The sequence below is a fragment of the Macaca thibetana genome, chromosome 12 (assembly GCF_024542745.1).
Source record: "Macaca thibetana thibetana isolate TM-01 chromosome 12, ASM2454274v1, whole genome shotgun sequence".
Lineage (NCBI taxonomy): Eukaryota > Metazoa > Chordata > Mammalia > Primates > Cercopithecidae > Macaca > Macaca thibetana.
Genome location: NC_065589.1, coordinates 111,468,042 through 111,482,070, shown reverse-complemented (window position 1 = coordinate 111,482,070; position 14,029 = coordinate 111,468,042).

Below are 14,029 nucleotides of genomic sequence, written 5' to 3'. Positions count from 1 at the left end.
TGGACCCTAAATATGCTTTGGGGCAGGGTAAGCAATTAGGAACAAGGAAGGAAAAGAGCACATCATCCTTTTTACCTTTAAATCAGAAGAAGGAAGACATCTGCTAATTTAAAACATAAAAATCGTAAACACTCTTTGTCTCTTAACATCTCGGAAACTGACTAGACAAACTCTCAGGAGCAAACTACAACCTGTTCCTTCTTCTGAAAAGGTTTTAGCAGCTGTTGGTGGTGGTCTTAGATGTCCCAAAGAGCCCACCCAGGGCAGATCGTGTGAAAGTCTAGGAACTCTGAGGCAGCTACCAAAGAAAACCCTTCACAGAGAAACACAGTGCTTAATAATTACCACTAACTAGGCTGTGAAAGGGAGAACACTCTTTCAATTACCAAATGTCAGCTCTAATTCCCACTTATGAGTGTTGGAAATAAAAGGATGCAATAATTACACAATCTGCAGGGAAACTAACAAATATATTCCCAATACAAACGATTTATTGAGCTTGCCCAGCCACAGTCCGGCCTCCCTCCTTAAAGAAAGCTGTAGAAGTGGTGGCCTGTTCTTTGATAATCACAGTGATTTCTTACAAACCACTGATTAAGCAATAGATGAGGAAAGCATTTTGGAAACTCTGAGATAGCTTTGATTTGTTGGACATCTTTCTAAAATGATGGTCTGTCGCCTAGGTGGCCTATTAAAGAACACACAATTGTTCATCAGAAAGGACCTTTTACAATTGAGGCCATTTCAGAGGTGAGAAAAGGTTAAACATTGTGTTAAGAGCATGCAATGGTAGAGCTGGAATGAATTCCAAATGTCCCAATTTCCAGTCTGTTCTATGATCCCCTATAGCCTGGACTATTAACAAGGTATAACAAATGTGGGTTATTAACCTCTATTACTTCCCATTTGAAAGCCAAGCCAATCAATACGTTACTATCATCAACAAGTTGATGACTTGGGAAATAATGATTTATGTATTAGGTGCAAAAGTAATTGCAGTTTTGCCATTGGAAGTAATGGCAAAAATATTATAGAAATAGTTTTTTTTTTTTAATTTTATTCTTGGGCATAATATGAACAGGAAGATTTATGTGTGAAGCAGAGGGTCTGGTTGATGGCATTACCAGGGGCAGGCTTGTGGTAGAACCATGTTGTTCTCCAGTGGGATTATTGAAGCTCTTTGGATAGTCTGAAGTAGTAAGAGGCAAGTTACCTAGAGGTGCAGAAAATTGTAAAGTTGAGGCTCGAGAAAAGCAGATTGAGGAAGCAGGAAATTGTAGGAATAGAAAAGCAAGCTATGAGTGGTGGCTCACACCTGTAATCCCAGCATTTTGGATGATCAAGATGGGAAGATCACTTGAGCCCAGGAGTTTGAGACCATCCTGGGCAACTTGGCAAGACCCCGTCCCTACAAAAAAAAAAAATTCCCAGGCATGGTGGTGCATGCCTGTAGTCCTATCTACTTGGGAAGCTGAGGTAGGAGAATTGTTTGAGATTGGAAGGTTGAAGCTCCAGTGACCTGTGATCATGCCAATGCCTTCCAGCCTGGGTGACAGAGTGGGATTCTGTCTCAAAAAAATTAAATAAATAGAAAAGCAACATGGAAAAGTAGATTTGGAATAAAAGATAATCTCTTCTTAAGTTATGAGGATTGTATAGGTTAATAAAATGTTTAGACTTATACATCATTATGAGTTTGCAAATTATTGAAGGTAATCCTAAACCAATATTACTCTATTTCTTATTTCAGGTAAATAATTGAGACTCCTTGAAGGAGTGATTATTAAAATATTCTGGATGAAAATTTTTAGAAAATTTGGTGAAAAGCTGTGGATTCACTCCCCAGATAAGTTCACATCTCTGCATATACATAAAGTGCTGGATACAGTTTGAGGCCATTCAAAGATCCTTCTGAAAGTCCACCATTGGATGCCAGGATATGACACGCTTTACTAGACCAAGAAGTTTTAACCAATTATTTAAGCATAAACATACACACTCAAAGTCCTGTTGTTGCTTCACCTTTTGTATATCTCAAAAGTCCTGTTCTGAATAACTCCTCTGCTAGGAAGCTTCAGGTACTTGAGAGGCTAGCCATCACTTCTCTATATTTTCTGAAATTTCATTGTGTGCATTATACATAGTCTTAAGCAATCTCACAATTGTTCAGCTCTCTGGCCTCTCTGGTTCTTGGGCACAAGCATCTCATCTTTCCTAGCCCTGTGCATGCATACATATGTGTGGTGGGGTGGGGGTGTATTTTCATGCCACCATGCACAGAGCATAATCTTTCTGTGTATCAATTTCCTTATCTGTAATATAGGGACACCAATACCTGTCATAGTCAGCTCAGAGTTGCTAAGAAATTGAAATGAGAGGCCGGGCGCGGTGGCTCAAGCCTGTAATCCCAGCACTTTGGGAGGCCGAGACGGGCGGATCACGAGGTCAGGAGTTCGAGACCATCCTGGCTAACACGGTGAAACCCCGTCTCTACTAAAAAATACAAAAAACTAGCCGGGCGAGGTGGCGGGCGCCTGTAGTCCCGGCTACTCGGGAGGCTGAGGCAGGAGAATGGCGTAAAAACCCGGGAGGCAGAGCTTGCAGTGAGCTGAGATCCGGCCACTGCACTCCAGCCTGGGCGACACAGCGAGACTCCGTCTCAAAAAAAAAAAAAGAAATTGAAATGAGAATATGAACATGAACATCTTTTAATTACTTATAAAGGACCATAAAAATTGGTGACATGTCATTATTAGTGTCATCATATTGTTATTATGTACAAAACTTCAATGCAATTTGCAGCCTTCCTTATCTTTTCAGGAAGTTACTTACAAATGTTTGTCCACTTCTAAAATAAAGATGTTATAACTTTCCAATCACATTACTCCTATTGGCAACATCCTCTGCTCCAGAAGAAGAAATTGGCCATAGCCTGGGTCCATCTTATGAGTTTAATGAATAATTCTGTGTCCCACAGGACTGACATTGGGTGAGTTCGCAGTGGCATGGCTGCACTGGCTGTCAGCCTCTAGCATCTTTTCTGAGTGGTTGGTACCCCATTTATACAAGTTGTTAAATATTTTGAATATTGCCCATGACACCAGTTATGTGTGAAATACCATGCTGGGGGCTTCTGAAATAAAAGAGAGAGAGAGTGAGCAAAAAACAATGGCCCATATTTCCAAAAGGACAAGAAATTGATCGGGGAGGGAAGGCCACTAATAACACAAGGTGCTTCGTATTTGCTTCCTTGTTCTAAGTGTTTCATTAGGTCAGAAGAGGCCATCATTTCCGGAAGGGTTGATAGGAATGAATGTACCAATAAGGTGGGATTTATGGTAGTCCCAAGGAAGATCAATGTTGATGAGCCCAATGTTGCTCATCAACTATCCGCTCCACAAAAATGCGCTTGGAGGCCAAGAGAGAAACCCATCCTGCCAGCCAGCATTAAAGGCCAGAGAAAGTGAGTCTTCGCATTTCATTTTACAGATGGCTTCTCCTTCTCCACCCCTATTTCCAGGCAGAGATTTAATTACTTTAGAAGGTAATTTGCAAAGTTCTTTAAGACCTTCAGCCATCAGGTGCTACAGGGAAGATAAGTGCTGGATCTATTTTGGTGCTGTGGGTAATGCGCCATTAGATTAGATCGACGCGGCACTCATTTCACGCTACCAATTTCTGTTCTATTAATTCTTTACTTAAACCTACTAAGCATCTCTTCATTTGCCTCACCACTGCTATAATTTAATATGTACAACCAGAGTTGGAGTTGAATTGTTTCTCAAGTGAACTAAAATCCAATATTTGTAAAATGCATCCATTTAAATGAAACCCCAGCAAGGTTCTGCCTCTTCCTGCAGCCCCCGCACTGATGGCTTTGGTTTGGCTCCTGCGGAGTCTCACTGCATCACGACACCGATTCCATTAGCCCAGCGAAGGCCAGGGCTGCCTGGGGACTGCCCTGCTGTTAGCTCTGCAGTACTCGCCAATCCTGGCCTTTCTGCTCTCTCTCTCTCTCTCTCTTTAAATGTGGCAGGAAAAACATATTAATGTGTGAGCATCAACAGCCCGTCCCCTTGCCACCCACTAACAAGAAACTGGCTTTGCTTTTATAAATCAAGAACAAGGGTCTAGCTGCATTTTCACCAAATTGAAGAGAAACAAATTAAAGGAAAGAGAGTGAGAAAGATACAGAAACAAGGAAATCTAAGTAGCTGGAAGGGTATTTTGAGTGGGAGAAGGAGGGGACAGAAACCTGGCTGTGTACGGGAGTCTAAGAGAGATGGTGACTTTGAAAATTTGGCTCTGTAGGACGAAAGTAATCCCTCTTTGGCATTATCTTAAGACCGAAGTCAAAAAATTTAGATTACTTTTCAGGTATTATTAGATGCTGAACTGAAGTTTCCTTGAATGAGAATCTGCAAATAGGGTGGCTTGCCTAGCAGGCTCTTGGTGAAATTACAGTCACATGCATTTGCATTCCACATGGCAGGAGTGGAGCAGAGCAGTATCAGTGCCTTACAGTTCCTCTTCACAGGCAGGATTAGGCTAGCCAGACACAGCCTCATCTCATGCTCTTCGGAAGGCCAATATGTACATTTCAATCATGTGCTGGCAAGTTTACACATCTAGTTTAAAATAATTAGGTTGAAACTCAAAAGGCTCCAGCATCATCTTCTTAGTTTACACCACTTGCCTGACACTAACCTTTCTCTTTACTAACCAAATATCTTTGTATTTATCTCAAGAAATACCCTCTGGAAAATTCTCCTGTGCATCCATCATTCTTCCTTAAGGCTAGCCCCCTCCATGAGGTCTGCCTAGGTCACTTTGTGCTCAATAATTTTTACTGCTGAAAGCTCAAACATTGATTGTTTTTTCTATGACTCATGTAGTTATTAATTTATTGGAAAACTATTGCCTTGGGTGAGAGTCAGTAAGATGCAGGAATATGGCACGCTTTACTAGACCAAGAAGTTTTAACCAATTATACTAAATAATTGTGTTACATAACCAATTATGTTAAATAAGCCAGTCAGGGAGATGTAAAAGGTAGAGGTGGTTCTACATAAAGTTATGAAATAGTATCAGTAAAACTTAGCAACTAATTGGGTGTGATACTTAGACAGGATCTCTTACTCCTGGGTATCTTTGGCAGAATAATGGCCCCTCAAAGATATCTGTCCTAATTGTTGAAACATGTGAATATGGTATGTTATATGGCAAAGGAGAGGTAAAGTTGCAGATGGAACTAAGTTTGCTAACCAGCTGGCCTTGATCCAGGATTAATCAGTGTGCCCGATGTAATCACAAAGGTCCTTATGAATAGAAGAGGAAGGCAGAAGAGAGAGATCCAGACAGACGGCTGCATGAGAAGCACTCAATCTGCTGCTGCTGGACTTGAAGATGGAAGAAAAGAGTCATGAGCCAAGGAATGCCCGCAGTCTCTGAAAGCCAGAAAAGGCAAGGATACTGATTCTCCCTAGAGCGTCCAAATGGAATGCAGCCCTGCCAACACCTTGATTTTAGCACAGTGAGACCCATTTAGGATTTCTGATCTCCAGGGCTGTAAGATAGTAAATTTGTGGCTTTTGCTTTAAGCCACTAAGTCTGTGGTAATTTGCTACAGCAGTGATGAAAAAAAAATTAAAATGCAGCAGTCTAGAGCCCATGGCCCTGTCCTACCTTCCTAAAACCCCAGCCTCACACCACAAGTCCTACCATCAGGAACTTGGAGCTAGAGGAAATCGTTGCCCACATTTTACAGAAAGACTGTCTCATCTAAGCAGCACTAGCAGAGCCTTGTGGGGTCAAAAATATGGCACATTCAGGGTTTTAAAGGACGTTGTTGCCAAGACTTAAAATCTAATCACTAATCTCTTCATGAGAAAATAAACTCCAGTACTAAACAGCCAACTCTCTAATGAATATTTGACATTCCTCATGATGGTAAATTGATTACTGCCTATGATCTATGCTGATGGTTAAATGAGAGCCATTGGTTTCAGACTCCAGATATGCAGGAGTCCAAATTATTACTCATTCTCAGAAGTTTAAAATCCTGGCTTGTGAGCTGATCTGGAAAATCAAGTTGCTTTAGCAGAGGCCTGTGCATCACAGGGACCTTAAGCCAAGACAGGATATTTCCACATTTTGCAGAAAGACTGTCTCACCTAAAACATAGGAAAGTGCATAAAAAAGATAGGAAGTGCATCTCTGAGTACCATATTGGAACTCCAAATCAATGTATCACATTGCTCAAAAAACACACATCTCAGGCTATTTTGTGGGGGAGCACATTGAAACACTCCTGGAACCTCTTCCTCAGAATTATATAAGCTAGAATGTAAATCCAGACTCACATTTCATCAGACAACAGGGGTTGGTATAATAAAACACTTGCAATATCAATGATATTTGGCGTTCAAATCTAATTATAAAATGGATATTAGAAAACATATTTTATTATCTTCTCTTCTAAGTAGCATGACCATATGTCTCCGTTTTCTTCAGTCTGTCCCAGCTTTCATCTGCTGCCTTATTGTAATTATTAAAAATTTCCCCTTTCACTCTCAGATCTCTGCCAGCTTTACGACAAATTATATGGTCACCATATGTATGGTCACCACGCACATGACTCAGGCGTGGTTTTCTCATACATTTTCGTAAGGCAGAGTACAACTTTTTACCGTTTCTCCTGGGTCTAGTGAGACCCTGCATGTTTCAAGATTGACTCCATTGGGAAGGACAGGAAGAGAAGGAAGATTTTAACAGAAAGGTAGATGAAATGCCTGAATAGGCATTTCTCAAAATAAGACATACAAAAATATATAAGATTTTATATATATATATATACACACACACACACACACACACACACTCCTGGAACCTCTTCCTCAGAATTATATAAGCTAGAATGTAAATCCAGACTCACATTTCATCAGACAACAGGGGTTGGTATAATAAAACACTTGCAATATCAATGATATTTGGCATTCAATATGTGTGTGTGTGTGTGTGTGTATACACATACATATATCTCCCCCAAATCATGACAAAGTTATACCCAGCTATTACGTGGGTATGAGTGTGTGTGTCTGGGTGTGTGTGGCGGTGTGGGGGTGTAATAAAATTGCTTCCCATCTTTGCCTTGCTAAACCCCAGCCCTAAACCATGGGCCTTATCATCAGCAACTTGAAGCTACAGGAAATTCTCTTTCACTATTAGTAGGAAACGTAAGCTTATTTTCCCAGAAAAAAACAGCTAAGCAAAGCTCTGTGGGGTCAGTAACCACAGATAGATATAAAAATAGATCCAGCTGTATCTGTATATTTTATTATAGATATATCTATATATTTTATTATAAATATATCTGTATATTTTTGTGTATGGATATATATATTTTGTGTGTGTGTGTGTGCGTGTATATATATATAATTTATGACACAATATGGTTAAATGGCGAAGCTACTCCTGGTGGTTTCTTTGGGTGAACTGTTAATAGAACACTTTTTTACCACAAACTGCGCTGAGCCCTAGACGCTGTAAAGATTTTCCTCCACTATTGATGCTGATGCAAAAGAGGGGAACAGGAGGACACAGATGATGACGATAAGAAGAACCTCTGTGCAAAACAGTATGGAGATTTTTCAAAGAACTAAAAATAGAACTACTATTTGATCCACCAGTCCCACTACTGGGTTATCTAACCAAAAGAAAAGACATCATTCTATCAAAAAGGTAACCTGCACTCACGCTTATCAGAGAGCACTACGCACAATAGCAAAGCTTCATTCATGTTGCTGCAAAAGACATGATTTTATTTTTTTTTTATGGCTGAGTAGTGTATTTTTCCACATTTTCTTTATTCTACCATCCACTGATGGACCCTTAGGCTTATTCCAGGTCTTTGCTAATATGGTCTGTGGAATGCACAGTGGGCTGAGCTCCCAAGGGCAGGCACAAGCACCAGCTCTGAGAAGGTCTGAAGGACAGCAACCAAACACCCATGCCTGGACACGAGCAGAGAAACTGCCACTGCATCAAGTTCTCCACACAAGAAGGGAGGAGCAGCCCAAGCCCCTAATCCAAGCGAGCAGGTGCACTAAATGCCTAGAGATATGACCAGGTAAGATGCGGAGAAACCACTGCTTCACCAAGTTCTCTGCACAGGAAGGGAGAGAAGCCCAAGCTCCCAATCCAGGTGAAGGGGTATAGGATCCACATTCCTCTCACTCCTCGGAACCAGAGGAGCTCATTCCTTCATTTGACCAAGGGAGGAAGCTGAGGCACCCAGCAGTGTCACATGCAGACTGGCCCCAGGTCGCAAAGTAGTTCTTCTTTGCAAATCTCACTGCGCAGACAAAATCACAGTATGGAGATCTTCAGCAAATCTCCCATTCCAGTCCTGAAAATGGAGAGAGTCAAACTCTAGCACCTAGAGCTGCAGTGCACTCCACACTGGCCACTCAATTCTTGCTGTGGGAGCCCTTCGCCGACTCCAGACCAAGCACTCCAGTCTCTAGCCTGAGACTCAAATTCCTGAAGCAACCCTTGCTGCCAGGCCACTGAAGACTGCCCAGCTTGGGATAAACGCAGATTTAGAAGGGCATCCTCCCATTGGTCTCAGGACTACAATAATGCCTGCAACTTTTCTCAGTGCCTTTCCCTCCACAGTCTCTTGGCCTCTCCTCAAATTACCTCCAAAGCGTGGGAGGGACAAAGTGCTCTTTTATGGCGTGCGTTGCAGGAATCCCTAGTGCAAAGGTGGATTACCGAGGGAGACTCTCTACCTCCTCACATACCAGGGCTTCACTCACGGGGCTCAGCCAAATGCCACCACAAAGCCTGCTTGCCAACTTTCTCTTCCCCAGGATCTAAAGTGACCTTCACTTTTCTGGTGAATTCCCAAGTTTCTTCTTGAATGGAAGCTCACAATGTAAATCTCTACACACTTTTTTGTTATTTCCAAGTTGGTGAGGCATGCCGATAAAGCCTCTAATATGCATCTTAGGGGCAAAAATCACTTTACTATGATAGTTAATTAAAATGCATATCTCTTTGCTTTACTAACTAAGCAGAGTTCCTCTGTTATGTTAAATGTAAGTAATGCAACCAAATGTTACTGACCAAATAAATGATGATGATAACATGTTAATGAATGTAATTCCCACAAAAGAATCCTGGCTTTGCCCTTTAACAGGAATTTAAAATGCCTCAATCCAAAAGATTAATGACGAAAATTTCAGGGGTATCTGAACAGGGTAGCCGGTGAGAAATTTGGAAGTCTTGATCAGAGCGTTTAACACGCACATTCATGTACATAACAGTGATTAAGAGTTCAGGCACTGGATTTATTCTGTCTGATCTCAATTCCTGCCCTGCTGTATTAGCTTGAGAAAGTTACCTAAATTCTTTACCATTCTGGGCTTCTATTTTCTTCCCTGAAAAATAAGAATAATAGGAGTGACATTCGTGAAAATGGCAAACTGAGGCCCTCTGAAAATTCTCTCCTTCATAAAAGCAATGAGAAATATTGAAAAAAATTATCAGCATCAACTCTCTCAGAACACTGGAAACTAACCAAAGACTTACATCAATCCAAGGAGTTGTTATTCAAAACTTTAAAGTGACTAAATCTAGGTAAGATCAGTGGGCTCTAGGACATTTTAACTTTCCCTTTCCCCGTCCCTGCAGTCCATCTTCAGGATAGCCTTGACTTTTAGCAGTCCATGATTATGGTGCAAGCCAGCAGTGTGGCAGCCATGGAAGGGGCAGAGCAAGGTTGGGGCTCCTACAAAGCCCCATTCACAGAGAATTGTAATGATTTGATCTGTCTGGTGGTTCTTTGGAAGACCCTAGTTGCAAGGCTGTCATGCACCTTGCTCACTGTGAACAGTCTTTTCTTCTTGGCTATTTCTCAAAAACCATCATAGGCAATTGTTTAACTCTGTGGTTGCCTGAAGTGGTAGATAGAATTAGAGTAACAATAGGCTGACAAAAAGGCTTAAAAGGAAAAGCTGGGTAGTCAGGTGTCTATGCAGGGATTTGAACAGCTCTAACATATTTCTGATAATACAGAAGATCACATGTATGAGGCTAAGCTTGCAGGTAGAGCTGTACACATGCTCAAAAAAGACATGACAAAGACCTAAGCTCTTACCTCTGGATAACCTTAACACCCTACACAAGCAGGAGGTGAAGGCTAAGGTGTAGCTGTAAACTGCCTGTCTGATGTTAAAAGCATGCACCAACATGAGCACAGAGACCCCTCAGTAGAGACTGGAAGACTTACTGGCTCTAGTCATTCAGGAAGATCTTTGGCCAATTATTAGCTGAACACTAACATAACCAAGCAGAGAGTTCAGTAACCATATAAGAGAAAAAAAATACAGAGAGTATAATATTAGTTTTGAAAGTCAGTAAATAAACAAAAACAAACAACCAATAAAAAAAAGATGAGGTAAAAATATAATTTCCAGAATCAATACATTATATTATTTAAAAATTCAATTTTCAATAAAAATTATAAGACAAGCAAACAAACACAAAATCATGGCCCTAAGAAAATAATCAAAAAATAAAATAAAATGCTTTTTAAGACTAAATTTAACCAAGGAGGTAAAACAGTTGTATACTTAAAACTATAAAACATTGATCAATCAATGCTTTATAGCTTTAACTATAGTCAAGAAGACACAAATAAATGGAAATATATCCCATGTTCATAAATCAAAATAATAATGTTAAAATGTACATACTACTCCAAGTGATCTGCAGATTTCATGTTATCCCTATTAAAATTCCAATGTTATTCTTTACATAAATAGAACAAAAATCTTAAAGTTTATATAAAACCATAAAAAAACTCAAATTGCCAAAGCAATCTTGAATGAAAAGTACAAAGCTTGAAGCATCACACTACCCAACTTCAAAATATACAACAAGGCTACAGTCATCAAAACAGCAAAATATTGGGATTTAAAAAACAGACACATTAGTCAATGGAATCAGATAAAGAACCCAGAAATAAATAAACATAATTAACATCCATGGTTAAGGAATTTTTAATAAAGGTGCCAAGAATACATATGTGGAAAGGACAGTCTCTTTAATAAATGGTGTAAGAAAAACTGGTTATCGACATGCAGAAGAATGAAATTGGACCCATATCTCACCCCTTATAATAAGAATCAACTCAATATAGATTAAAGACTTAAATACAAGACCTAAAGCTATAAAACCACTAGAAGAAAGCAAAAGGAGGTAGTTACCTGACATTGGCCTGAGCAATGATTTCTTGCATATGACCCCAAAATCACAGGCAACAAAAGCAAAGAGACAAACGGGATTGCATCAATCTAAAAAGCTACTGTATAGCAAAGGAAACAATTGGCAGAGTGAAAAGACAACCCTCAAATTAGGAGAAAGTATTTGCAAATCATACATGAGCTAAGGGCTCGTATCCAAAATACATAGGCAACTCAAACTACTCAACAACAAGAAAACAACTCTATTTTTAAAATGGACAAAGGACCTGAATAGGTATTTCTCAAAAGAAGACATACAAAAAGCCAACAAATACATGAAAAACAAAAGTTCAACATAGAAAATCATCATGAAAATGCAAATTAAAACCACAATGAAATACACCTCATACCTAATACAAGGTCTATTATCAAAAAGACGAAAGATGTGTGTTAGTGAGGATGGAGAGAAGAGGCAGCCATTATATACTGATGGCAGGGAGGCAAATTAGTACAGCTATTTTGTAAATAGTATGGACGTTCCCCAAAAAACTAAAAACGATCCAGCAATCGTGCTTGAAATATACAAATGGGATACTATTCTGCCTTTAAAAAGAACAAAATTCTGTCATTTGTGTCATTTGTGACAACTGGATGAATCTAAAGGACATTATGCTAAGTGAAATAAGCCAGGTACAGAAAGACAAATATCACATGATCGCATTTACATGTTGAATCTAATAAAGATGAACTCATAGTGTAGAGAGAAGAATTGTAATTAACAGGGATTTGGGGAGGAGGAATAGAGAAAGAAGAATTTTTGGTCAAAGGATACAAAGTTTCAGTTAGACAGATGAAATGAGTTTTATTGCACAGCAAAATGACTATAGTTAACAATAATATATTGTATATTTCAAAATCACTAAAAAGGGGAAATTTAAATGTTCTAATCCCAAAGAAATGATAAATATGTGAGGTGTTGGATATGTTAATTCACTTGATTTGCTCATTCTACAACGTATACATGTATCAGAATGTCACATTGTACCCTGTAAATATATACAATTATTTGTCAATTAAAAATACAAATTTTTTTTGAAAGGGAGGCATGGCCCATACACAGACACACACACATACACAAAACACAAGGAGTCAATAGAAATTGTCCCTGAGAAAATTAAGATGTTAGACTTAATTGAGAAAGACTTTTAATTAGCCATTTTAAATAAGTTTTTAAAAATACAGGAAACCATGTCTAAGGCACTAATGAATAGTATTAGAACATGTCTCACCAAATAGACACTATCAATAAAAATAAATTTTTTACATAGATAAATACAGATTTTGCAGTTGAAAAGTATAATACCTAAAATGAAATAATTTACCAGACAAGCTCAACAGCAGATTTGAGCAGGCAGAAGAAAAAAAATCAGTGAACATAAAGATGGGTCAATTTAAATTATCTAGTATGAGGGAGACAATGAAAAAATAGTGAAAAAACCAATGACACCTCAAAGGGCTTTGGGAAACTATCAAGTGGGCCAACAAACATATAAGGGAAGTTCCAGAAGTAGAGAAGGAAGAAAGGTGAAGAAAGAATATGTGAAGAAACAATAGCTGAAACCCTTTCAAATTTGATGAAAAAACATTAATCACACACCCAAGAAGCTTATTAACTCCAAGTAGGATAAATTCAGAGATTCACACCTAGGCACATAAAATCAAACCATCAAAAGCCAAAGCAAAAAAAATCTTGAAAGGAGCAGGAAAAACACAACTCATCAGGTACAAAGAATTGTCAAAAAGACTAACAGCTGATTCCTTATCAGAAACTATAAAGGCTAAAGAATGACATATTCACAGTGCCAAAAGAAAAACACTGACAAGTAAGAATTCTATATTCAACAAAACTATCCTTCAAAAATAAAGTTAAGTCATTTTCAAATAAACAAAAATTTAGAGTATTTATCACTAGCAAATCTTCTCTACCAGATATTCTAAATGTTGTCTTTCAGGCTGAAATTAGTGGACAACAGTTAATAATTTAAATCTAATGAAGAAATTAAAAGCACTGTTAAAAGTAAACAGGTAAAAGATAAAAGACAGTTTAAATGTATTTTTAATGCTATTTTATCTTTCCTGATTTAAAAAAGCAATTACATAAAGCAATAATTATAAATCTGTGTTGATGGTCACAGGGTATAAAGATGTAATTTCAATAGCAATATGAGTATGAAGGTAGGAAGAACGAATAGAGCTAGACAATGTTTTTCCATAACATTGTTATTAAAGTGGTATTAATCTGAACTAGACTATTATATGTTAAGACATTAATTGTAATCCACATGGTGACCATTAAGAAAATAAATTGAAAAAAATAAAAATTAAAAATAAACATGGATATTAAAATAGTACACTAGAAAATATCAATTTAATACAAAAGAAAACAATAATGGAGAAATAGGGGAATAAAAAGCACATAACACATATAGAAATATAGCAAAATGGGTGATATAATTCTTATGTAAATCATATTAAACATCAAAGGATTAAACATGCCAATTAAAAGGCAGAAAATCAAAGAAGAGATTCATAAAAAAGGAGATTTATAATTCAACTATATGCTATCTAGCAAAGACAGTTTAGATTAAAGACATAAGTAAGTTAAAAGTGAAAGGATGGGAAAAATATACAATGTAAATAGTAATAAAAGAAGAATGGGAATAACTATTCTAATAGCGGACAAAATAGACTTTAAGTAAAAAAACAATACCAAGGACAAA